Source organism: Centruroides vittatus, unplaced genomic scaffold (genome assembly GCF_030686945.1).
Source record: "Centruroides vittatus isolate TY-2023 unplaced genomic scaffold, ASM3068694v2 contig_976, whole genome shotgun sequence".
Taxonomy (NCBI): domain Eukaryota; kingdom Metazoa; phylum Arthropoda; class Arachnida; order Scorpiones; family Buthidae; genus Centruroides; species Centruroides vittatus.
The window spans coordinates 641,778-667,527 of NW_027122649.1; the positions used below are offsets into that span (position 1 = coordinate 641,778).

The window sequence follows — 25,750 nt, forward strand, 5'->3', positions numbered from 1 at the left end:
AGTTTTGTTTACAGTTCATGATTGTTTTCTATTACGTAAATATTCATTTATCATTTCTTATCTTATAAAATATATAGTTATTATTATATATACGGTATTATTAATGACATAAGATGGAAAAGTCGTGTTTAATGAAGCAATGGCCTACAAATCTTTTAACTTGTTTTCTAAATTATCATTGCAATTAGTAAACAATGCATTCAGTCGGTTATTTATTTCCGAAAGAACGTTATCAGAGTGTGAAAATAGTCAATTACTTTTTTGACAATTGTCACTGTTTGGACTATAAAACCTATTTATTCATTAAAGTTTATTCTTACGGTCTACGATTGGCTAAAAAGTTTTCTCGCTGCATAATGACTCATCACGTGATATCCTTTCTGTTCCGTTCGTCTAGTTTCGGACGTTAGTATTTACAGATTCGGGTAACGCTTTAAGTTCGGGTTTACGTTTAGTTGATGAAATTCACAATGTAAGTAAATTCTTCTTCTTATTTTTTTAGAGACGTCACTAAAAGACGTATGGAGTACCGTACATACTGTATATAGAATATGCTCAGCTCTATAGTTATTTTGGTATACCGTTATTTTAATTACCAATTAGGTTGAATAACTATATAACTAGAAAGCAAAATAAGTATATTTTTCCCTTTTGTATGGTAAGATTCTAGCTCTGAATGAGGGGGAGGGAGACAAATTGTAGACCACCCCTGTGGATCGAATATCTAATGAACCATACCCCTACGGGCGACCCTTCACGAGATATATCTTATAGTTTTATTTAAACATAAAATAATACAGTTTTATGTGTTTATGACGTGCAGATTAAAAATAATAACGATTCAAAAATTGTTTTAATAACTAAATAAGACGCTATGTATTATAAACGCACCCTAGCATCATTTCGACGGCATATTTGAAATGGGAAACTGCTACATACAAACAAACATTCACTGACGCAATAATATCTTTGTTTATCTGGTTTAAGACAATGTATATAACATATTGGTCGTCCTTAAAACTACACTCGGACCATTACTAATATATTCGTTCTGAAATAAATTAATTTTTAATTTTATATAAAATAATATCAGGATTTTACTTATAAATACTTCTATTTATAAACTTTTATTTAACGTGTCATAAAAATGTATTGCTTTACCCGTTTTTAAGTATTCTTTAGATATTTTAATATTCTGTGTTTGTAAATGTAAATTCCGTGTTAAATGTAGTAAATAAAAGGGAAGGGAAATCCCTATTAGTTTCGATTGTTTTAAAGCTTTTAACACTTCTCAAGGGAATAATGAAATTCGTTTTCCTGCTAAGTGACACAGGCACAGTAATTTGTGTCACAGCTGTTACAAGATTTTCGTAGAAAAGTTCGGAAAGCGAATAAAGATTAGGAGAAATAAATGAAACTAGAACAAAGAGAAAAAGAGAAAGGAAGAATTATTAGAAATGCACATAAAAGCTTTTACCTAACGGTAAATAAATAGTTTAAACAATATATTTTTCTGAATATAATTTGCTAATATTTTACTAAAAACTATTTATTTAATAGTAAAACGGGATGATTTGTAATTATGCCTGATTATATAGAATTCGTACATGACCGTTTTATCTTACTTTTTTTTTATTTTTTAAACTGCTATAAAGAAAAATCTTAGGACTATTTTCCACTTTTTCCACTGCTGTTATTTAATTATTGAAAGACGGAGGAATATGAAACGTGTCACGTGACATAATTTTGATGCCATTCAGTCACGTGGCTACCTAGAAACGTCACTCAGCCAAGTGTCATTTCTGACGTATTTCTCGACAACTTCCTTCTCGCGGAAAACATTTAAAATCAATTTTTGTGTATTAAATACATTAATTATTAATGGTTCAGAATTACGAATTATGAAATTTGCGCACTACTTTAAAAATTTTAATTAAAAATATAAATTTCAAAATAATACACGTAATAGTCTTGTGTTTGATGCTCAATAACACTAAAATTAAATGCAGAAGAATAGAATTCGTTAAAGAAAACTTATGCAAATATTAAAAGTTTAATAATACTTCTAGAAATGTCCTCTTTTTATTTTCCATCTGTTACCTATAACAGAGGAAAAGTGTCAAAAAATGACCTACCCCAATATTTTTATATTTTTGGACCCAGGTGATCTTGATACGTCGAGAAATGGAAAAAATCGGAAAATTTTTTGTTGCATGGACGTTAGTGTATAAGAGGGGCACGATTTTGTTCACCAGCTTTGAAGATCAACAACTCCTGTGCTTTTTGTCGAACATTTCTGAAATTTTGCTGCTAGGTTTGTGTATTTGGGAGATTGATGCTATTACATTTTGGTGGTTAAACGTCAAGGGAATGGGGAGATAGAGGGATTATGTATAATATCTCCAGTGGAATCAGACTTAATGAAGATTTTACTCGTTAATCGCATTTACAATTTTGTTTTTATAAAATTAATCTCCAGCTTCAAAATTAAATTTTTTCTTGCCATTTTATAATAATTAATAATAAAAGTTTTTTTTTAAGATAAAATATTTTAAGAGATGGGGCCACATCGATTTTGAACGTTGACGGGAAAGTTTCGAAAGTTGTAACTAGGTTTTTAAAAAGTAATTTTCTAGAAAAGATCTGCTATATCCGCTCGAGTAAATTTAAAGATTTTAATGTTTTCATGATTTATTTGAACGTGTTTAATGGCAATCAATCTTTCGTTTCAACTTTATCCCGCCAGAAAAGGTTTAATTCGCAGTCTGGCGATTTGTTTTTATGATTGTATTTCTAAAAATTGACCAACCGTTTTTAGATATCCGGTCGAAAACTTACGAAGCAAATGTTTTTGTTAAATTGAAACATTAAGAATCCAAGGAGAAATCTAAAGGTTGTGTTATTCATTCTTTAATTACATGCATCTCAGTTGGCAATTTTTTGTCGATTGCTCTACTTCCGATTTATTTCAATAGGGAATTATTTTTACTCCACTTCGTGTTAAACGCTACAGATATTTTAGGCGGAGCATTAGTGAAGCCTCTTCTATGTGGCTTACAGAATTGCGTTCGTTCTCGAAATCTGTTCGATCAATTTTGATAAAACTTTGTCTTTTTCCATTAATTACTATGAATAATCCAAAAATGAAATAAAAAAATGGGGGTCCATGACTTCGTTTTCGAGACATAAAGTCCTAACAGAAACTAGGACTAAAAGCCACACACGTCTTGTATAGCTTATACAGGGTGTATCAGAATGACGTTTTAAAAATTCAGGGAATTGTAGAGGATGAAATTTTGAACGTTTTGATATAAGGAACCCATAGCCGGAAATGTGATATAAACTTTCTACAGCGGTAGGAAGTGCTTGACCGCCCTTCATTTTGGTAGCTACCATTCTGTCCATTGACGTCATGTTATTGTTCATGACTTCTTCCTCTGGGGTTATGTAAAGTCCCTTGTGTACGCAACACCTGTAGGAACAGTTCATGAGCTTATGGAGCGCATCTTTACAGCATTTAATACTATCAGAGGGGAGCGTGGCATCTTACAGAGAGTCGGACAAAACATTGTTATATGTCGGACAAATGCACATGATGTAACGAAGTTGGGGTCGTCACATTGAACATTTACTCTAAAGTAGTGAGGCCACTGATTCGATGTACAGTTTGATTGTACTCTACTGTTTTGTCAATAAAACTTGTCATAAATACTGTATTCTGCTGTTTCATTCAGCATACTAACCGCAAAGTGCTGTAGAACTTATATCATATTTCCGGCTATGAGTTCCTTATATCAAACCGTTCACAATGTCATCCTCTACAATCCCCCAAATTTTTAAAACGTCATTCTGATACACCCTGTAGAATTGAATTCGTTCTCAAAATTTGATAAACCAATTTTCATAAAACTTTGCCATTTTATATTGATTACAATGAAGAATCCAGAAATGTAATAAATTTAAATGTAAAAAATAGGGGCCTATGATTTTTTTAGGTATAAAATTGGGTCAAGGTGACAATGTCCGCTCCTTGAGCACGTCTAACAGTTTTAAGGGTCAAATTAAAAAAACAGCATTGCGTGCACCTAACAGAAAATAGACGCAAAAAACGAACAGAATACAAGAACAAAGCAATTGATGTCAATTGCTTTGTTCTTGGATTGCCTCCCCGTGTTTTAAAGTGCCAGGATCGCATCTCCCTTGGCCAGCAGGTGCAAAGATAGCCTCTTTCGTGGAGAAAAGTGCAAAGTCCGTCTGTCCGCGACTATCAGTACAAGGATTGCCTTTTCTGTATCTAAAGAGTGCATGGATCGCTTTCTTTCCGGCTCCGCCTCATTTCTATCGCGATACGACGAAGTCGCGCGATGTCCTAATTTCGTGTTTAATTGAAAAAGTCCAATGTAAACTAAAGTTGGTGCACATAGTATTAATTTACTAAATTTTTCTTATAAGTAAGTTACAATTGTTGTTTAATTAAACGCAATATTTCAAGTTTAGTAAACATATTTTAATTACAATGATTTTTCAGGAATGTATCTATTATGTAAAAACAATTAGAATATATAAAAATGTAAAAATATGACTACAGGCAGGTATTACAAATTAAAATAAAATTAAATACATTTATGATAATTTGTTTTAAGTAGTAGTCTTTTTTTATATTCAACAACGGCGGGCTACTTAACCGATTTGAGTTTGCGGGACAGTAATTGGTCCCATAAGAGAAGTGATAGTTAGACACAAATTTCAAAGCTTTCCTTTGCTTAAATGGTAAGGCCTAATAAATAGTTCTCGTCGCATAGAACAAATAATTTTGTGATAAAACGATGTTGTAGAAGACTATACTTTGAATTCAAGATATCTTTTATTTTGAAATTGTACCAGTCGTTTTTTAAATAAGGGCTTTTAATTTTCAAATGAATTTCCACCCTTAATTTAGCCTATTTACAGTCATTACTTGCAGAAGTAGATGTTTTATAATTCATCGGTTTTCTGATATAACTTATTTAAATTATGTCGACATTCGAACTTTCACCGCTTAAACCGACCTTCGTCCACCCTTCTATTCGTAACAAGTTTCTTTTTTTTTCTTTTCGTCCACTCCACCCACGTCGTTTTTCACGAATTAATAATAAACGTTCAGGTTTTATCATAATAGAATTTGAATTTAAAAGGCATTAAACATTTGTATATTTTTAAATGACATTAAATACCAATTTGTTTACATAATGTTGAGAATAAATACAAATAAAAAGTTTAAATAACAGTGTAGTACCGATTGACAAACTTTAAATAAAGATTGGAAGAAGCAACTTGTTACATAAAAATGGCATCTATAAGCTTTACTTTTAAATTCTTCAGTTATTTCTATTTGTGTAAGATGTTAAAAATCTTTATTAACTCGATACTTAAATATTATTTGAGTTATAATCTTTTAAACACAATATAATGAACAGCCAGGAGTATTAGTTTTCCATTGAAAATATACACTGCTACACTCAAATGTCCGTAACAGCGAGAACATCCAAAACTAAGAGCAAACACTATTCACTATATACGTCATTTTCACGTGCCTAATGTCAGGCCGGGACTTCACATCCCCTCGTCGGGAAACTGACTGTCGAGTTAGAGCCATTAAATCGGTGATTTGTAAACAGGACCGGTGTGGCCGAGGAATGAAGTGCAAGACGATTTAATTGTCGCATTCCAGACCTAATTGACAGATCTCCGATCGTACATCGTGAGAACGACTGAGGGATCGTCCGCCGGGGTAACTTTGGACGGTTACCTTACAGAGTGCAAAGCGGGACCTACTGACACTCCTGTGGAGGCGGCGGTGACCTGGACAGCTGCATCTTCTCCGGGACAGGAAAATACACGTTAGGGTAAAATTTACGAGACCGCCATCCGGGGAAGAGCTTGACCCGACTCCGGAGGGGAACGGCCGGACGGGGGAGTTCGGGGATGTTCGGCGACCCCGCGGCCCGAATCGCGTTCCTGGCAACAGATCAGGGACCAATAGAATTACCGGGACCATCTTTCGGACCAACCAAAACTTCAGAATTTCGGGTAAAAATGTTATAAAAGCCCGAAATCCCAAGGACACGGGAAGGTTGGGAGCGAACAGTCTTACTGATTAACGAGATTGTCGGAGCGAAGGCGAACACGTGGAAAACAGGACCGATAGAGGAGCGAGGGGACCGAACTTCCCACGACAGACCTCTCCATTCGACGGGTGCTACGAGAGATTCTGCCTCCCGACGGAAATTGGATTCATCGGAATCGTGTACAACGTGAGCCCTGCTACCTCTTCCTCCTGCACGGGATCTTCTCCAGTTAGAGCGACTAACATGTAAGGTAGCCGACCCGGTGGAGATAGGGGACTTGGAAACCCACTCCTCGACACCCGTGTTAGGTTGCCGTCTTTTAGATGGGATCAGTTAATCCCGCGTCAAGATAAACCGAAAGGAGGGTTGTATGTGGATCGTGGCGGAGGAGGCAAATGATGACAAGTGTTTTTCACACTAAAACCATTTATTTGTTAACATTAGTGCTTACATCGTTAATCGACAGTCCTTCACTAATCCAGACAAGAACTTCGGCGTCGGTCGCAGCCCCGAGGCGGACGAGATGAGATCGCTGGACAGGCGGACGATCGGTGAAAATGGTGCAACGGAGTTCTATCTTGAGCGACGACACAACTCAACACGGATTACGATTGTTTACGGAATATCCCAGGAGATTCTTGGCTTAATCCAGAGGAGACTGTCCTTCGACCTTGAAATACCGATTTTTTATAGTTTTTTCCCCTCTATTCGCATTTCGGATTGGTCCCTCGTCCTATTCCTCGCTTCCCGATTGGTCTCTCCTTTGTCTCCAGGTGCAAGACGAAGCCTCTTCGGGTCGCGAGAAAGGTCCGATTCGAGGTGTCTATTTGATACCTCTTTATCGACTCTGCCCGGCAATGTTTATAAAACACCAACACCAGCACTCATAATTCAGGCCGTTGTTATGCCATTTTTGACGTCTAAGAATTTTAACGATTATTTTCATCTTTCATTTATCAAAAATTCCCTCTTTTATTGTTCAAAAAGGTTTATCTCGGCCAACATTTTATAAACTCGCGAGTCAATGATCTCGCAATATTTACCTATTTATGAGCGCTCGTGTTAGAGTTTGTCTTCCGCTAAGCCCTTGACAGAAATTTGACACGTACTCGAACAGTTCCGAGTCTTATTGTTTACATAAGAATTTTGGAAGTTACTAAAGTTCGAACCCCGTCTGGGGATCCACAAACGTACTTCGGAAGGATCCTTCATCGTGTTGGGGCAACATCTCTAAAATTGGACAGTGTAACCCATCTATCTGTAAGCTTGTTTCTATAAAACAAACGCGTTAAGCTGGAAATACGGTCTCTGTGTGAATCATCTTTGCGTCCGGCAAACCACTACCCCCATACGAAAAGGCTTTCTCGTGTCATCCTGACAGATCGCAAGCAAAGCGAGGGTCGTAATCTTTTCACCTAAGGTCGATCCCTAAGGCGAGTAGGGTCGGGTCATACCTTACACTAATTAAGATGTGGGACAAACCAAAAATAATTTTAAAGCCAAACGATCTGCCGAATTATCGGACTATCGGAATAGCATTTTTTAGAAGAAAATACGCAGCCCTGAGCGGGATTCAAAATCGCAACTGCCGCTTAGTGTTGTTAGGTTATAGGAAACAAAAATTTGTTTCACGTATGTAAAAAAAAAATCCTTTATGCACTTAAAAAATCCCTCTCATTACAAATTCAGAAGCCAGTGTTGAGTAAAGTTATGTACTGTGCTCGTGCCATATTTTCATTATTCGCCAAAATCTACCTCTTCCGAATTGCATTTCCTTCTACGGAGTTTAAAAATAAGTATTCTAAGCATCCCTTCGTTTTTGGTTGTTTTGTAAGAAAATCACTAAAATCCTTTTGTAGGGGAACTACGCGGAGGGATTAATCTCTCAAGCTGACAACACTGCTGCCGCTTTTAAATTCAAAATATATAGTTATTAAAATCAACACGAGAAAATAACACGTAACCTTCTACCACTAGACAAATTATTTCGTTTTTGACCATTTAGTTATCCTTGTTATAGCCTAATAATTTGGCAGATTATTTGGTTTTAATTAACAATCGGATTATGGAGTTGTCGTTTAGAAAAATATTTTTTTTTACTTGATTTATCTTTAAATAATTTCATAAACTTGAGTTAAATAAAGTTATTTTAATGGTTTCATAGCATATTGTTAACGTTAAATCACATCTATATCTTTTTAAAAGTATATTTTTAAATTAACTACAAGTATAATTATTCCATATAGTAAGTATTATTTATTTCATAAAATGTGTGATTACTATGTGAAATATCCATGCTTTAATCTTTTCTCTTATGCTGATTATAATTGTGCATTAATTGAGACACTAAAAAAGTAAACGAAAATGTAAATTCATATTTACATATAAAATTTACCAAATAAAATATTAGAAGTGTTGTAAAAAGTACAACACGTGATTGCTTGTGAGAAAAATCTTCACACGCTTCCCTCCCAACGTTGCAACGATGTTGGTTTTTATTCATCTGCAGGAAAAAGTTCCTTGTTGTTTATGAAATCATTAATAAAATATCATTTTACTTATATTATTTGGGATATATTTATTTCAGATTTATTATTTTATTTTGAAATCAATATTTACACATCTCGAAGCATTAAAAAATAAACAGTTTCTGATAATGATAAATACCCCAGTATAGCCAAATTAGTGAAATCAGCATTGAAAATTCTGTTTCCATGACAGAAACGGGCACAATTTTACACTGGGCACTTTCTCTTAATAGAGCATCAGTGTTGGAAAGAATGCTTAACTTTTGATTGTTAAGGAGGGACTAAACATGTATGACCAAAGCCTACACCTTGTATCCATTACAAAGGACGACTGAAATTAGCTCCCTCGGTGCATAGAAATTATCAAGAACAATTGGAAAATGAAAAGAAGTTTAAAAGAATAAGAGAAACGGAAAAAAGCACAGAAACATTTTGAAGAACAACAAAAGAAAGCTGTTCGTAACATGAAGATTATGGAACTGCAGCTGAGTTTAAAGCAGAAAAATGTAGAAGAAAATTAAATACATGCGACAGGTCAAGTTTTGTTAGAAGCAGCAAACAAAAAACTGGAGAAGGCTATTAACAGCAAGAACACGAACGAAGTACAAGCAGCACGTGTGATGCTTATTAGTGTTAAGTAGTAATGTAACGAATAGTATATTCGGCCTCAACCGAATACCGAATATTCGGCTAGGAGCGTTGCCGAATACCGAATATTCGGCCAGAAACGTTGTCGAATGGCCGAATATTCGGCCAAACTATTCGGCTTGATTAACGCGCATATAAAAATTAGCGCGCAAACCTCATTATGCAAGGATCGCGCACTGTGCTCTCTATTGGCCCGCTGTCACTACGATTTTTTCTTCCATTAGGTCTAAATTATTTAAATTAATTAATTAAATTATAATTATTAAACTTAATATGAGATGGAGCCTAACGTCTACCTCTAGTGCCAAATTGGTTTATAATTTATGTAATAGCCGTAAATAGCCCGATATGATTCGGCAGTTGTTGGTATTTGGATGTAAGTTATAACTTACATCTAAATACCAAGTTCTTTTATTTGCAATCGATCATTTTAACTCTTTAATTAAACACTAAAATTTTGTTTTTACTACGTATTTGTAGACTGAATAGTACACTAAGGATATACTTTAGTGGTGACATAATATGGTCTAGTTTCTCCCCAGTTGTGGAACGGTTCAAATATATTATTGGGGAGTTTCTATTTGTGAAGTTTTGTGATATTTTGTTGCTATTGTTTTTGTCAATATTTTTAAAATTAACATGATTTCAAATGTTATCTTTTGTATATAATGAAAAATGCTCATTCTTTGCTTTATATATAAAATAAATTATATATTAGTTACTCATCTTCTAGAAATAGATAAATAATTCTTTCATTAAATACGATAAGTTTCAATAAAACGTTTCGTAACTCATTTTAAAATATCGTATAAATATTAAAATATATGCGAATACGAATATAACATAATTAACTAAACAATAACATTAATGCCCAATACATTCTAACCTACACACTATCAATGCCATATCGGGCTAGATAAAGGCTATATTATTATTTAACTACGAAATAATTTAATACTAGAGTTAGATGCTATTTCTTATTAACTTTAATAATTATAGTTTAATGTTCAGCATTAATAAAAGTTACAAATTTAATTTATCGTGTTTTTGTTATTTCTTACTCCTGTTTTTTAGGTATTCGGTATTCGGCCGAATAGTAATTAAATATTCGGTATTCGGCCGAATAGTGATTTAAATATTCGGTATTCGGCCGAATAGTGAAAAATAGGCCGAATAGGCCGAATACCGGGTAATAACCGAATATTCGTTATATCACTAGTGTTAAGTGTTCAAAAGCAAGAGGAAACGAAAAAGAAGGAAGCTGATAACATGCAGAATAATAAAAGAACATCTTTTTTCACGACTGATTATTTACAGAAGCCAAAGACTTTTCAAGTATTCATGGTTTACTGGAAATACAGTAGCCACTCGTTATCGGGAGATAGAAAAAAACGCGATATAACCGAGTAATAAAAATTCTGAGCTTTTAACTAAACAGATTATACATGCTATGGAATCTCTATTCTCTCATCAGCAAGTGTTTCTGATATAAAATAAGCTTAGTTTTTCAATCCCGAATTTTATTCGTAGGTTATATCGAATTAATTGACGTTTACGTAAACGTCGATACCATGAAAGCCCATTTAGCATTATTGTTTCTTTAACAATGACATTGAAAGACAAATACTGTCGATATAAAAACAAAATATCAATTGCGATTTTATTATACAGTACTATATAAATCGCTTATTAGAAATTCGTGTAATTTATATTTATCAATAAAAATTATAAATGCTGTAATTGAAAATTTAAAAACATAAATATTGAATATACAATAGAACATCAAAACTTATAGAATTTTTACTCTGTAATTCTATAAGTAGCAAAATAAAGTTATTACTGTATAAAAATTTTAGAAATTTTGGTTCAGAATTACCTTACACATTATGCGTGAATTCGAAATTTCACACTATGTGAATTGACGCAATATCGTTAACTGACATAAAGGTGTGAAATTTCGAATTCGCAGAAACTTGTAAATGAGGAGACAGTACTTAAAACTAATAAATAAACAACTTTTATATCAAATGATAATCGATCAATCCACCTGTTCTACATATTTAGTAGTGATGTAACGAATATTCGGTTACTACTAGGGATTGCAATTGCTGGATCCAGCGCATTCTTCGGCCTGCTGGATCCAACGCTGCGGATCCGCAAATACTCAATTAACTTTCTAAATAATGGCGCAAAAGTCTACGTTGTCGGCGTTGCCGCTTTTCTACGTGCGCTATCGCTCGGCGGCGAGAGTGACGTTGCCGTTCAGTGTGGCACGTGCTACACCCCCTCTCTATACCGCACCGCTCGCCCTTTTACTTCTGCTGATCTAATTGCCAGTTGACTTTTCGCTCTTGCTAAATAAAATAAGTAACTTTTCTCCTGGTCCTGGTGCATAATTCTTATTTACGGTCGGTTGTGACGTCAATGAACCACGTGACGGAACGATTTATAATTATTTGATGATCCTGAAACCAACTAGCCTAGAGGCAGAAAGGGCCTTCTCCGCAGCGGGATATATATGCAATTCATTAAGAAGAAGGTTGGGAGACAACACCATCAATACCATTTGTTTGTTGAGATCCTACTTCTAGAAAAGTCAAAGAAAAAAAAATAACAGAAGTGATTGATTTAATTTTATTTAATCCTTTAAAATACAGTGGCGTGCCGTCATTGGAAGCGATGGAAGCGCTGCTTTCACCTTCCAATGACCTTCCCTTGTATTTTATAAAATATAAATTTTTATATTTTAACGTACTTTTAATTAATTGAAATTAATATTTTATTATAACTGCATTATGTATCTCTAGATTTAATTAGTTATTTTTCCAATTCTTTGTAATTTTCGAAAACGATAATAGAAATAAATGTAGTAATTAACTTTTTATTTATTTACTTCATATTTACAGACTAAAAAAATTACAAGTCACAAGAAGGCGTCAATTAACTACTACGGCCCGCGGAAAAAACGTAAAATTTATTCTGGCCCATGTTATAAAAAAGGTTGCCCACCCTAGACTAGATTTATAACTAAACCCAACCGATAGGAATTTACTGGCATGTTTTTATGATAGTTCTGTATAGTTGACAGGAGTTTTAAAAAATCCATTAAAATATTTGATATATTTATTCTGCGTTTATTCTGCTCTCCCATCTTATATTACTTACGGTTTTCAATGTTAAACCGGTGATATTACGATTTAGTATGTCCCATCTGTAAGGGGATGGAGAAAAAACGTGTACAATTCTAGTACAGTGATAAAAAATTAACTGTTACTTTGGCAGCATCATTTACAACCAAATTTAATGAATGAGACATACAATGGTACGAAAAAAGCTCTAGAATTTATTTTCCTTAAATTTACGATTTATATATTTGTTGTCATAAAAATTTGTCTTTCCAATGTTTTCCCAAGACTACAGATATTCAAGTACAAAGTAACTGGTTTCGACTTATTTCTACTAAGAAGTGGTTAAATAATTAAGAGATTAGGGAATGGGGACATAAATAAAACCCTGCTGAAAGAGCCAGAATTATTAAACAAAAGCTTAACCGAACCAATTACTAGCTCGATACAGTGGGGAACTGATTTCCGTGTACACCTGGTACTAAAACGAATTACAGTAGTTAGAAAACAAATGACTATTAAGTTTAACATATTTACATCTATGGTGAGAAACGTTTAAAATTTACAACAGCCCTGTCGCGTCCTTTAAGATATACTAGTGAGCGACAAAAGAGGCATTTGACATTGACCGGTATCGGCACCCTCGGGATTTGGCAGCCTGCGTGCATGCACGCGCCGCACACCTACCAGGACGCGTCTGGTTCCATTCTTTAGCCACTCGTAGGGAGCTATTTCACTAAGTGGATTGTTTTATGATTTAAAAAGTAAAGAATATTTTGTTATTTTTATGTACGTTTCTTCACAAAGTTATATTTAATTATAAGTTTCTTTAAAAGTATATTCATACAATTGAAGAATTTTTTGTACTAGGTATGTATATTCATCACCCATTTTGTTTTACCAAGTAAGTTTTTTTTATAATTTTAATTTTAACCCTTATATCGTGGCTAGTGATTAAAAAAATATTTCAAAAAAGTTTTGGCTCAAGACCATATAATGAAAAATAAAACATTATTAAAAGAGAAAGACCAATGCCTAAATTAAATATAAATACGTCAACAAAAAAATTTCGACATTTTGATGATAAATTTTATGACAAATGACGATTATTTCGTAAAATTGAAGCAATTTTTTTTTCTTCTCCAATGTGTTCGTGTTTAATGTTATTTTTATTATTATTATTTTTTATTATTTTTATTATTTTTAAAAAAAATAATAATATTGATCTTTATTTCGCGTAAAAGGCTTTCGCCTGTTACAAGGGCGTTTTATTTAAACGCATATTTACACTCGTATAATAACATCTCAACAACATTGATATTTACTGATCTATAGAATTTCATTAATATTTTGTCACAATTATCATTTAGTAGATTGTTTAACGTAGTTATATAACATATAATCATGTTAGTATTAGCACTATCAAACATCTTATACATTTCCTTCTCGCTGGTACGGTTAGCCAATGGCCCAATTTGGAGCTTTTGTAGTTTATCCTTTTTGTTACAGCATTCGCATATAATATGAAGTTTAGATAAATTTTTGGTACAGTTTGGACATTTAGATTGGGTGTAGTCTATATATTTGTCACTTATAATTATTCCATATTTATTTAGCCTAATCTGTATAAAAAACTTTTTGATGTTAAAGGCTAGGTTTGTCAATATATAGTTGTTATTCACTGGGTAATTTAAAATTGTTGTATACCAGCTTGTGTTTTCTCATTTTCGTATATCTTCAATGTCTTGAACAATGGAGTGCTCCATAGCTCTGTATATTATTTCTTTACTATATTGCTCCATATTATATGTACGATCCAAAAACAGTTTAATAGAGAAAGCATATTTATTTACTATCTTCGATAGCTGCATTATCCAGCTTCGTCTTAAATCCGTTTCCCTTGATTTGTTGTATAGTAAAAACAGTAATTTTGTTGTTATGTCTTCTGTCTTAATAACTTTTTTGTAAAATCATTAAATATCTTTTTATTAGTATAGTATTTAATCTGAATCTATTTGTTTCTAATCTTAAGGCGCTGCCCGGGATATTAAATTCTAGCTGGAATGTCTAAATTGAAGCAATTTGGAAATCAAAATAGAATAGAATTTAACATTGGTAGACAATATAAAATAAATATTGAAAATTATAATAAGATAATTACGATTAATAGATATATCTAAATTAATAGACGTTATATGTTTTTTCTCAAAGCGAGAATTGGCATTTAGAGGGCATAGGGAATTTATTGAATCTAATAACGGAGGTAATTATATTGAACTTTCTTATTTATTAAGTACTGTACGTCAGATAATCTATTAAAAATACATTTAAAGAAGTATACGGTTTTTACTGGCTTATCGAACAAACGAATACGAACGGGTCCTGACGCGCAATTAATTGATTGCCCCTGTAAGTCGGCTTTTTACAGAAACACAGCTTCCCTATCATCAAATGTCACGGCACGCCACTGTTAAAATACTTTATTCAAGACAAGACTAATATTTTATAACTTCTACTCTAATTCTATTAAGTAAGAGTTTTTAACCTTTATTCTATAAGTGGTTAGTGGGCTAGGCTAGGCAATTTTATTGTGAAAATTAGTGAGAAACTCAGACTACCTAGTTAGTTAATTAAATTAATGACTATCAGTATCTTAGATATGTGATGATATAAATGTATGTGATTCATGATTGTAATAATAATAACTAACTACTAGACTACTACAAATTACTTACTCGCTACTTTACTAACACTAATAATTAAATTAGTTATAAATAACTACAGACTGATATGTAGAGACTATATAAGAAAGTAACTGATAAGACTGGTAAGACTGATAACCACTTAGCCAATGATTATCCGTCCTTACATTATTGTATTATATTAATATAAATTAATTAGTAGAATTACCTTTGCTATTATTTAACTTAAAGATTACATTATAATTACAATCTAACTAAACATTTAAAGTTAATTATCTCTATCTCAAGTGTTAACCGAACAAAAGTTAAGTTTACTACCTAAATGTGAAAGAAGTTTTACTGATTTATAGTGAACAGTCTAAATAATAAGTTTCTTAAGTATTTAAAAAAAAGTTTTATTTCTTTAAAAAAAACATAAATTGCTGGATAGATAGATAGATAACACTTTATTGCATCAAAAATACATCCGCGCTGGATCCAGCTGGAATGATGTTGGTCCAGCAAAAATCCAGCTGAATTGAAAACACTGCTGGATTGCAATCCCTAGTTACTACTCGGTATTCGGCCTATTTTTCGCTATTCGGCCGAATACCGAATATTTAATCACTATTCGGCCGAATACTGAATACCTAAAAACAGTAGTAATAAATAACAAAAACACGGGGAGCATCTGTCAGTGCTGTGTCTTCGATACTAATTTTTTTCTATTTATAGGCTAGGTGTAATTCGTTAAACTTTTTAAATAATTACTCTAGAGAATTGTGTAACTTTTGTGTTGAGAAAGAAATTGTGGATGCCTGGCATATTCTGGCTAAATGTGGGCGTCTTAAAGTGTTACGTAAAGAAATGTTTGGTTGCGAAGTTCTTACCAGGTCTTTTTTTCTTAAAATTTTATCGAAACCTTGTTATAAATTTAATGTATTTTGTTTTCTAAGAAAATCTGTTAAAATTTTGTTTTAGGGGGCGTGATTCCTCTACTATAAATCTAGCCTTGTTGCTGGTGCTGTTTGGGAGCATCTGTCAGTGCTGTGTCTTCGATACTAATTTTTTTCTATTTATAGGTAAGCTATTTGCCATTTGGTTTCTATTTTTTGGTATTTTGTATTATATTGACAGATGCTCCCGAACTTTAAACTTTATTTAATTACTGTATTTGATTTTGTAAATTTTATATAATTTATTTTACAACTAAATTGTTATTTATCATTGTACAATTTTGTTTGATTATGTTTATTGTATTTAAGTGTTTTGTTTTGGGAGATGGTTTTGCTCCCCGCATCAAGGAATAAAAATCCAGTATGCGTAATAAATAAATAAATAAATAACAAAAACACAGTAAATTAATCATTTTGGTAACTTTTATTAATGCTGAACATTAAATAATTATTAAAGTTAATAAGAAATAGCATCTAACTCTAGTATTAAATTATTTCCTAATTAAATAATATTATAGTCTTTATCTAGCCCGATATCTTATGGCATTGATGGCGTGTAGGTTAGAATGTATCGGGCATTAATGTTATTGTTTAGTTAATTATGTTATATTCGTATTCGCGTATATTTTAATATTTTTTACGATATTTTAAAATGATTTACGAAACGTTTCATTGAAACTTATCGTATTTAATGAAAGAATTATTTATCTATTTCTAGAAGATGAGTAACTAATATATAATTTATTTTATATATAAAACAAAGAATGAGCATTTCTCATTATATACAAAGAAAACATTTGAAATCATGTTAATTTTAAAACTATTGACAAAAACAATAGCAACAAAATATCACAAAACTTTACAAATAGAAACCCCCCAATACAATATTTGAACTGTTCCACAACTGGGGAGAAACTAGACCATAAAATTATGTCCCCACTAAAGTATATCCTTAGGGTACTATTCAGTCTACAAATACGTAGTAAAAACAAAATTTTAGTGCTTAGAGTTAAAAAGATCGATTGCAAATAAAATAACTTATAAGTTATAACTTACATCTAAATACCAATAACTGCCGAATCAAACTCTTTAAACTCTTCACAGACTGCTTTGCATAACAAATAATAAACTACACAAATCATCCTTTTACTTTTCAGCCATTTTATTGCTAATTCAAACGTTTTCGGTTATCTTTAATAACCTTTTTCAAGAAAAACGAAATCGAATGCTGTCCGATTTGTACGATAAATTCGTTATGGAATGCTTTTAAAATATTTTTAGTGCTCAATCTCATATCGATAGATTTAAAATAAAGTAAATACAAACGATAAATGATAACATAACATAATCACATAATTAATAAATTAACTAAATAACCATAAAATACGTGTATTAACCACATTGCACACGTAACATGCTTCAAGTAGCGGCTTTCTAAAGCTGTCGTCAACTTCCTTCCTACTAAACCTTTAGAATATGTTGATAAAAAATTTAATCCTAAACAGAATCTTTATAATACGCTGGTTCACGCTGCCGATATCTTACTTGCTCCTCTAAAGTTGATTGCCTGCCCTTTGTGATTGAATATATGCCACGTTTCCGCATATTTCAGGTGCTTTTTGTTGTAAACTTTTTGTAACAGACTGCTCTCTCCCATTCCAGTTTTACTTCTGGCGGGTCTGCTAATACATATGTTGCCAGTGCTGTGCTAGGCTGCTCATGCCTTATGTTTCTTTTGTGCTCCGTCAATCTTTCTTTAAGGGACCTTCTTGTGGCTCCGATGTAATTGTTGTCGGAACGTAGTGACGACTAATACTTGACTTCCTGCATTCCTTGTCAACAAAATAACTCTGGAATGAGTTGTCCGATCTTGATGAAATTTTCTACGACGACTCATCATCACTCAATGATGAAACTGATTAAAATTTCAACTTTCAAAAATGATCCGTTTTTGTAGAACTGGAGATAGGGATTTTTCTTCAGTATGGATCATTTTTGAGAGTTGAAAATTTAATCAGTTCATCCTTGAGTGATGATGAGTCGTCGTAGAAAATTTCATCAAGATCGTACAACTCATTCTAGAGTTATAATGTTGATAAGGAATGCATGAAGTCAAGTGTTAGTCGCTTTCTGCATGCACGTGTAGAAGCGTCATCTAGTGGTCGGAAAATATGACAAGCATTAAAACGGTAATTTTGAAAGGTAAACGTTATCGCTAACTAGATACACATCAAATATAAAGAATCTTTATAGAATAATAAGTTTTAAAAAGTTTTATTTTTAAAACGTGGAGCAGCAGCGATCAATATTGATGGCTTTACGATCCATTCTCTCCTTTGTCTTCCTATCGTTAGTACGAAATTTCGATCTCTAAATGAAGAAGCTGCACAGAGATTCCAGATTGAGATGAAGTCGCTCAAATTCATCATCATGAAATGTCAATGATTGATGCAAGAATGCTTTACATGATCGAGAGAAGATTGAGGGAGATAAACCCCGAGAAAGATGAGCCGTTTGGTGGATTCTTTGTCTATTTGGTGATTTTCGTCAGCTTCCTCCTGTTAAAAATACTCCTCTCTCCTCGAGTGTTTTTTACAATGTAATGTCCCAACAAGGTAGGGACCGTGTTGAGACATTACATTACATTCGCATTTGATTCGTTTGTGAAGTTCATTGTACTGTACTTAGTAATTCTCATAGACAAAATAGCGCAGATAGTTCCTTCACAGATGTCTTACAACATCTAGCTTCGGGTGATTTCTCTGATACAGATCTGAACACTCTGACGACAAGAAATGGAGCCTATTTATCCAGAGATGAACTTGATCAGTTCCAAATGGCTATATCCAACAAACGAGCAAGTTAAACAAAGCAACGAAGACTACTTGCAGTCAACTGGTTACCCTGTTGCTTATATAGCATCCGAAAACACTCCGGATATTGCCCTGCCTTCGTCCAAAGATGACTCAGCTCTTGGTCTCTCCAAGTATTTGAATCTCTCAATTAATGCCAGAATCATGCCGAGAGTCAATTTATGGGTGCAAGGAAGTCTCGTCAATGGTTCACTAGGAACTATACGCTACATTATATATGCTCTAAATGCTCGCCCTCCAGCTCTTCCTCTGTTTATTTTAGTGAAATTCATCTATGGTAATCTGTTTCCAATAATCCCCATAACACGCTCTTTGAACGATGGCAGTATATTGCGATCTCGTAGACAGTTTCCCCTTACCTTAGCATACTCGATGACTATACATAAATCACAGGGATTAACTCTTCCAAAAATCAAAATAGATATAGGGAAAAAGAGACAGCTATCGGCCTTACCTATGTTACATTGAGTCGAGTGAAAAAATAACTGACTCAGTATTTTTAAAGCGTTACAATAAAGATCGCTACGAGTCAATCTGTAAGTCCAAGGCCCGTAGTGATAGAATTTCGTGAAACGTTGGCATAACAATTAATGGCTTATTCCGACCTTATATTTGTACCTTTATGATCTATATAAATGATCTATATAAATCAAATATATTGTTGAGAATGAATGATTCTTTGTTTCTTTTTCCCTCATAATCTAGAAAATAAAGGTGCGAGCAGTTTCGTTCCGACTACACGCTGATGCAGCGTTACTTAACTAGTAAAGTTCGTTCTGCCTCCTTTTATCTGTCACTGGGATTCTATAAACTCCAGGAATGAGGCTCCTGTCCAGTTTGTCTTTGTCTGCTCTTAACAATTGATACACTGTTTGATTCTTTTTGTAAATTATTTTTTTTGTTTGTAGCTATTCCTATTCTTTTGTATATACTGTTTAGCTGGGCCCTGTACTCCATCACTGTATAATCATCTATTTTTCTTACATTTAGTTCGTTGCTGCGTGTTTTTCTTTGGTTGGTTAAAGCCTTAGATGATTATACAGTGATGGAGTACAGGGCCCAGCTAAACAGTATATACAAAAGAATAGGAATAGCTACAAGCAAAAAAATAATTTACAAAAAGAATCAAACAGTGTATCAATTGTTAAGAGCAGACAAAGACGATCTGGACAGGAACCTCATTCCTAACTTGAAAGGAAAGGTACAGGAGGGTCTAATGATGTGTTCACTTGTTTATAATCGATCAGCGCAAATCGCAACCGTCAATCTCGTAACGGTCAACTCTTTGATAACAGGTGCGTGTCTGGGAATTGTAACGGATAAGTTACGGCGGCGCTGATCGATTATAAACAAGTGAACACATCATTAGACCCTCCTGTACTGTATTAGGATTTCATGAATGGTACTAGGAAAATGGTGTTGGGTATCTTGGTGCTGGAACAAGTAAAAAGGTACTAGATTAGGACAAAAGTACTATGTGAAACAGCATTGGGGCCACCTTTCTAGCCCCGATTCTGTTACCCGGCATCGCCGCTAGAGGCGCCTCGATCTAGTTTTTCCGTTCCTTCCACTAGCTCTATAGAATTGCCAGATGCAGGGCCGGATTTGAGGCGATTGGTGCCAATCGGGCCCCGCATCACATCAAAATTTATATATTTAAAAATAGTACATGTTACAAAAATAAATATCTAGGTATATTATTATTAAAAATAAAACAACATATTTCAATATGTAAAATAGCTGTTAATTAATTTTGTTATTTAAAGTTTGAGGGGCCCCGCAAAAAAAATTCAATCGGGCCTCTCACCTATTGGATCCGGCGCTGGCCAGATGGCGGCGCTCGTCCGTTTTCAGCTGAATACGTGCGTCTCAACCTCTATTAAGTAGCCTATACTGCCCGTGGAGACAGTTAATTCGAGATAATACATTTTAAATAACAGGCTCATTACATCGTTACTTCCGATTGGATAATAGAACGTCATGTGGTCACTATAAAAATTTTTTTTAAAAATTGTTGTAGAAGCGACACGATACGGCTGTCTTTTTTAAAAATTTTTATTAAATTAAATTTAACGAAGTTAAAATACGCCATTTGACAAAATATTTGAAAAAAACAACTTAAGAAAATTCTCTCATCAAACGTCAACTAAATGAGGTCACTGACATTACTGCAACGTAAGTGCGATCGCCGATCCGAAATCGATAAAACGAATATATCCATAATTTCATAAAGATTTGACAAAAATTGCAGGAGTTAGAAGGAATTCACAAACACACAGACGACTTTTATATTATTAATAGATGAAATAGATGGACATTTATTTGCATGACGACTGATAATATAACCGTACAGTTTGTGGATATAAATAACTCCAAAGCATATATATTAGGTGTTTTACATTAGAAAACTTAAAAAGTGATGGAGATTCAACCTTTGAACCAGGAAAAAATTCATCAGTGGGAATTCTATACATTAGAAAAATAACTTTATTAATCATTTAATATTGAACAGTCAGACAAGTTTGTAGACCAAGGTCTGTATAAGAAGGTCAGGACACGCTCCCGTGATTCTATGCGGCAGCGGCCATTTTGGGACTTATCGATAGAGCTCACCACACGTGGTTCCTGCGTGAGTCGACTATTATTACGTATATACGTACTCAAAACGTAAAACAATGGGTTTACGGAGTTTACAGCTTTCTGTGTGTTTACAGAGAAAGAAGTTATGTCACAGATAAGCTCTGTTAAAAATATCATTAAATTGTGTTTAATATTATTCTTTTTTGTTAAAGTTTATATAATTAGGAAAATAACACGTTTAAGCCTTTGTAAAACCAAAAATGTTTATTAATTAATTAGTTTAGTATTTATTTTTTTAATGCATTAATATTGTGTTGGTAAATGCTTTAAAATAAAATTTTGGATAACTTCATTGTATATTCTTTATTATACTTTAAATCTTCTTTGATGTTATTGCATCACTTTACGAAGTGACTATATACGTAATTGCATCAGTTTTAGCACCTATTTAATTAGTTTCAATCACGATAGCAAATGATATGGATGATTGTTTCTTTTAAACTATTTGATCGAAAAGTTACATAAAATTGGTGTTGCATAATCATCCGAAATTATATTTTTGACTGGAAATAACTGGATTTATGCAATTTTAGTTTAATTAATGTCGTATAAAACTGACTGCTCGTACAAGTTTGCTTAAAACATGCGACTCAAAAAACCCCAAAATGGCGGCTCAAGAAGTAGGTCACGCGTGTCCTGACCTTCTTATATAGACCTTGTTGTAGACGGAAGTCGAAAGCGACCCTGGTGGCAGAAATTGAATTACGGTGTTGCCTCATGTTCGTTGTCTAATTTTTGGCCTGTGTCAACGAAGACTACAAAAGAACAACGCTACACTAACGTTAAAGTAATTGTGTATTTAGTAGATGTGAAGAAAAGTAAATTCACATATCTTCGTAAATTAATTATATCCGTATAATAAGATGATTAATTTTTGCTTATAGCGGTTTTGTACACGATTAGTGTAGTTACTTCTGATGAGGGAACGATCCGACTTGTGACGAGTCGTCACTGACGACACGAGTTTACGCGGGGATGACCGTTTGTATTTCAATTTTCTGACGTTAACGAACGACGACTCTTCAACAGATGAGAATTGAGTGAATGAAGGTAATTTTTTTTACTTGTTTAAATATAAGTTTATCGACTTTTAAGAAATCTAATAGCAAATTTGGGTTAAACAGTGTTTTTGTAGTGCAGCAATACAAAATTTGGTAATTATACGCGTCCGCCAACCAATGTGCCGCTCCGCGACGAAAACTAGCTTAAGCAATGGCGTCTGGAAAGGGTCACAATCGGTAAGTCGTCTTATGAATTTTTGTTTATAGCGCTTTATATATGGATCGTCCGGGAAAATGTTATGCGTTTTCTAAATGTCTATAAAATAGACCTTCCTTTAAAAAGAGAAGTTAAAAATAATTTATATTCCCTTAAATTATATAATTCTTCTTCGGTATTGCCGTGTCATTGACATTATATTTTCGGTAACCATGTTTTTCTTTCCTTTGTTCTGTGCAGGGCCGGATTTACCATTCCAGGGGCCCTGGGCACAAATTCGGTGGGGATCCCCTTTAAGAGTAGGCAAATTCGATAATTTAGAAAATTTACACAAAATACTGTACAGTACTTTCAATTAGATTTGAACTAGGAAGTTGTAAATTTCATTTTAAAATAAGGTTATTGTAAACATACATATATTTTATTGTGTAAAACTAATTATTTTAATTTAACTGAAAAATACCTATGTGAAATTTTTTCCCGAAATTTTCGGATGTTTCATAGACTTTTTCCCGGGTTCGGTTTCTCTGCCTGTTGCCCTCATGATTAGCCACACTAGGCTGTCGCGGTAATAGAAAAAAAATTATGTTTAAACAATTTTTTTTTTAGTTTTTAGGGGGCCCTATTTTGTGGGGGCCCTGGGCACAGGCCCCAAATGCCCTTATGTAAATCCGGCCCTGGTTGTGTCTCGTCTTTCTGGAATGTTGGCACAGAACTTCTTTTGTCTTAGATATGAGTCGCCTGATGACTCATATCTAAGACAAAAGTTTATTAGCCCGGGGGTAAACAAGGTTAACAGATGGACAACTCATAAGGGAACTGTCCAGAGTGTCTTTCAATAAATTTTAATAAAATTTAGTTAATAATTACGTTAAAAGTATAAAAACTCTATATTAAATTTGTAATATTTACTCAAAGTGTTTTAATCAGGATTAATAGCAGTCAAATGCCATAATATTTTATAGTAGTTTAACACAAATGTGCAAATTTTTAGTTGTAATTGCATTTAGTAAATGAATTTTTTTATTTAACAGGTCCTAATGCTGATATATGCATGGATCATACAGCAGCCGGTCACCCTCGCCGCGAGAGAATGCGGCGTGGCCATACAAACAGCGGTAGATTGGTTTAATTTCTGCCGTGGAGATGTGGAGGTTTTCGTCTCTGAGAAACAAGACATCAAGCTTGGCGATAAAGGCCTACACGTGGAAGTGACGATCGAACCATGTTTCTGACTTCGCTGATATGTCTATGTTTTTTTTAGATTGACAAAACCTCCACCAGGAGACGGAAATACAATCGCGGACGCGTAACCAGAGGCACCAAAATAACTATATAAGGTGTCTATTGTCGGGAAACGCGAGAGGTGATGTACTGGCATGTAAGTAGTAACGAAACATTATTACCTATTATTTTTTACTTTTAGTGGAAGTTTTGTGTTATATTTTCTCGTATTCTTTCAGGTGGACAACAAAAGCAGGCTTGTTATTTGGGACCACATGTTAATTAACATTAAGATGCATCGCTCTCGGTTCCATTATTCTTTCCGACAGCGCCCCTCAATACCGCGGTTGTTCGACGATGGGCTTTTCGGAACACAAAACAATTAATCACAGCCAGCAGGGCCCCGGGAGGTAAATAGGATGAAACTGTGCTATGTGTTAAGTGAAAGAAATGAACGAGCGTTATTGAATAGGGTATCGAAAAGTGACATATGTCTTTTTTTATCCATGCAGATTCGTCTACCGATGATCCCAAGGTTCACACTCAAAACGTCGAGTGTCGACATCGCTGGCTGAAGAAGTCGATCAAGTCGCTCCGCACGGACAGGAATCTGCAGAGCTACACATGCACCTACGTATACAGGACGCGGTTCCTGTCCCAGTTGCCAACACCATCGGCAAAATTCCGGCAGTTCGTCGAGCATATTGTGGCCGTCTACCCTGGCCCCAGTCGTGAGGGTCTCCAACTGAAGACGATCGGTGTGCCCATGGACGAAGAACAGCCGCCAGACGAACCCTATTTCGATGTTACCGACGAAGAGGAACCGCAGGGAGATGACAACCCTCCAGTGAGTAGTGCAGCTTGTGTATAGTGCGCGCGACTAAAGGATAGTTCTTTGCGGATGTGAAACCTGAATTATGTGATTTTTTCAGACATCGGACGCAACCAACACCTTTGTCGTCGACCCGAAGGACCTAGCGGAAGCGGGTACCAGCGGCCTCACTGCATCGTAACCAAGCAACAATAGCAACAGCCAAGATGTCACCAGATAGCAAGAGGACAGCGCTTCCTCTTGCAGGAGATGCAACAGGAGTCGCTTTTGAAGGTTAGTGTAGAATCTGTTTTTTTCGCCTTTTACATCGGCAGTTAGAATGTGTGGTTCTTTTCGGTTAGCAGCGCACCAGTCAATTGACATGATATAACTCACGTGTATTGGGTTGATAATCAGTTCAGAGAGGATTACCCAAATGGGTAAGCCGGAAATGGTTAGTGAGTTTACAAGCGGTTACAAAGTCGCGCGCGATACTCTTGGCAGAGCGATGCGCGCCGCAATCTCGCGCGACCTGATTTTGAGGGTAAATAAAAATGTGTATTATTTTCGTTAAAGTTATTTATTAATAATTATCGATGTTATTGAAATATTAATATAGCAATAAAAATGGTTGGTATTCGAAACCAACGAATAAGTCATTGCTTTAAGTAATCTTTATAGCGGAAACTAAAAATCGTATCAATATTTTATTTTATTATATACTATAATTGGTACCTATAATTAATATTAATGATCGAAGACTTAGAAATCGTTTAATTCTATTAACTTTGCGTGTTAACGATGACGTGGGCGACTCGGTGCGATTTTACATTGAGCACGTTTTATGTTTTTGTTATGTTTGGATTTGAGAAATTTTAAATCGTTTACGTAGACTTATTTCGGGTTATTTCGCACGAGGATTACGCGAGTGTCGTTTAT

The 25,750-nt window shown here is 34.1% G+C and overlaps 1 long non-coding RNA gene across 1 annotated transcript; it reads left to right on the top strand.

Annotated features, from left to right (window-relative positions):
• Positions 1-391: 391 nt before the first annotated feature.
• On the top strand, positions 392-25,101 carry LOC136985729 (uncharacterized). Its single transcript, XR_010882376.1, has 7 exons — positions 392-472; positions 22,443-22,608; positions 22,683-22,796; positions 23,811-24,157; positions 24,240-24,410; positions 24,513-24,847; positions 24,933-25,101. It is a non-coding gene; the product is annotated as an uncharacterized lncRNA (long non-coding RNA).
• Positions 25,102-25,750: the final 649 nt, after the last annotated feature.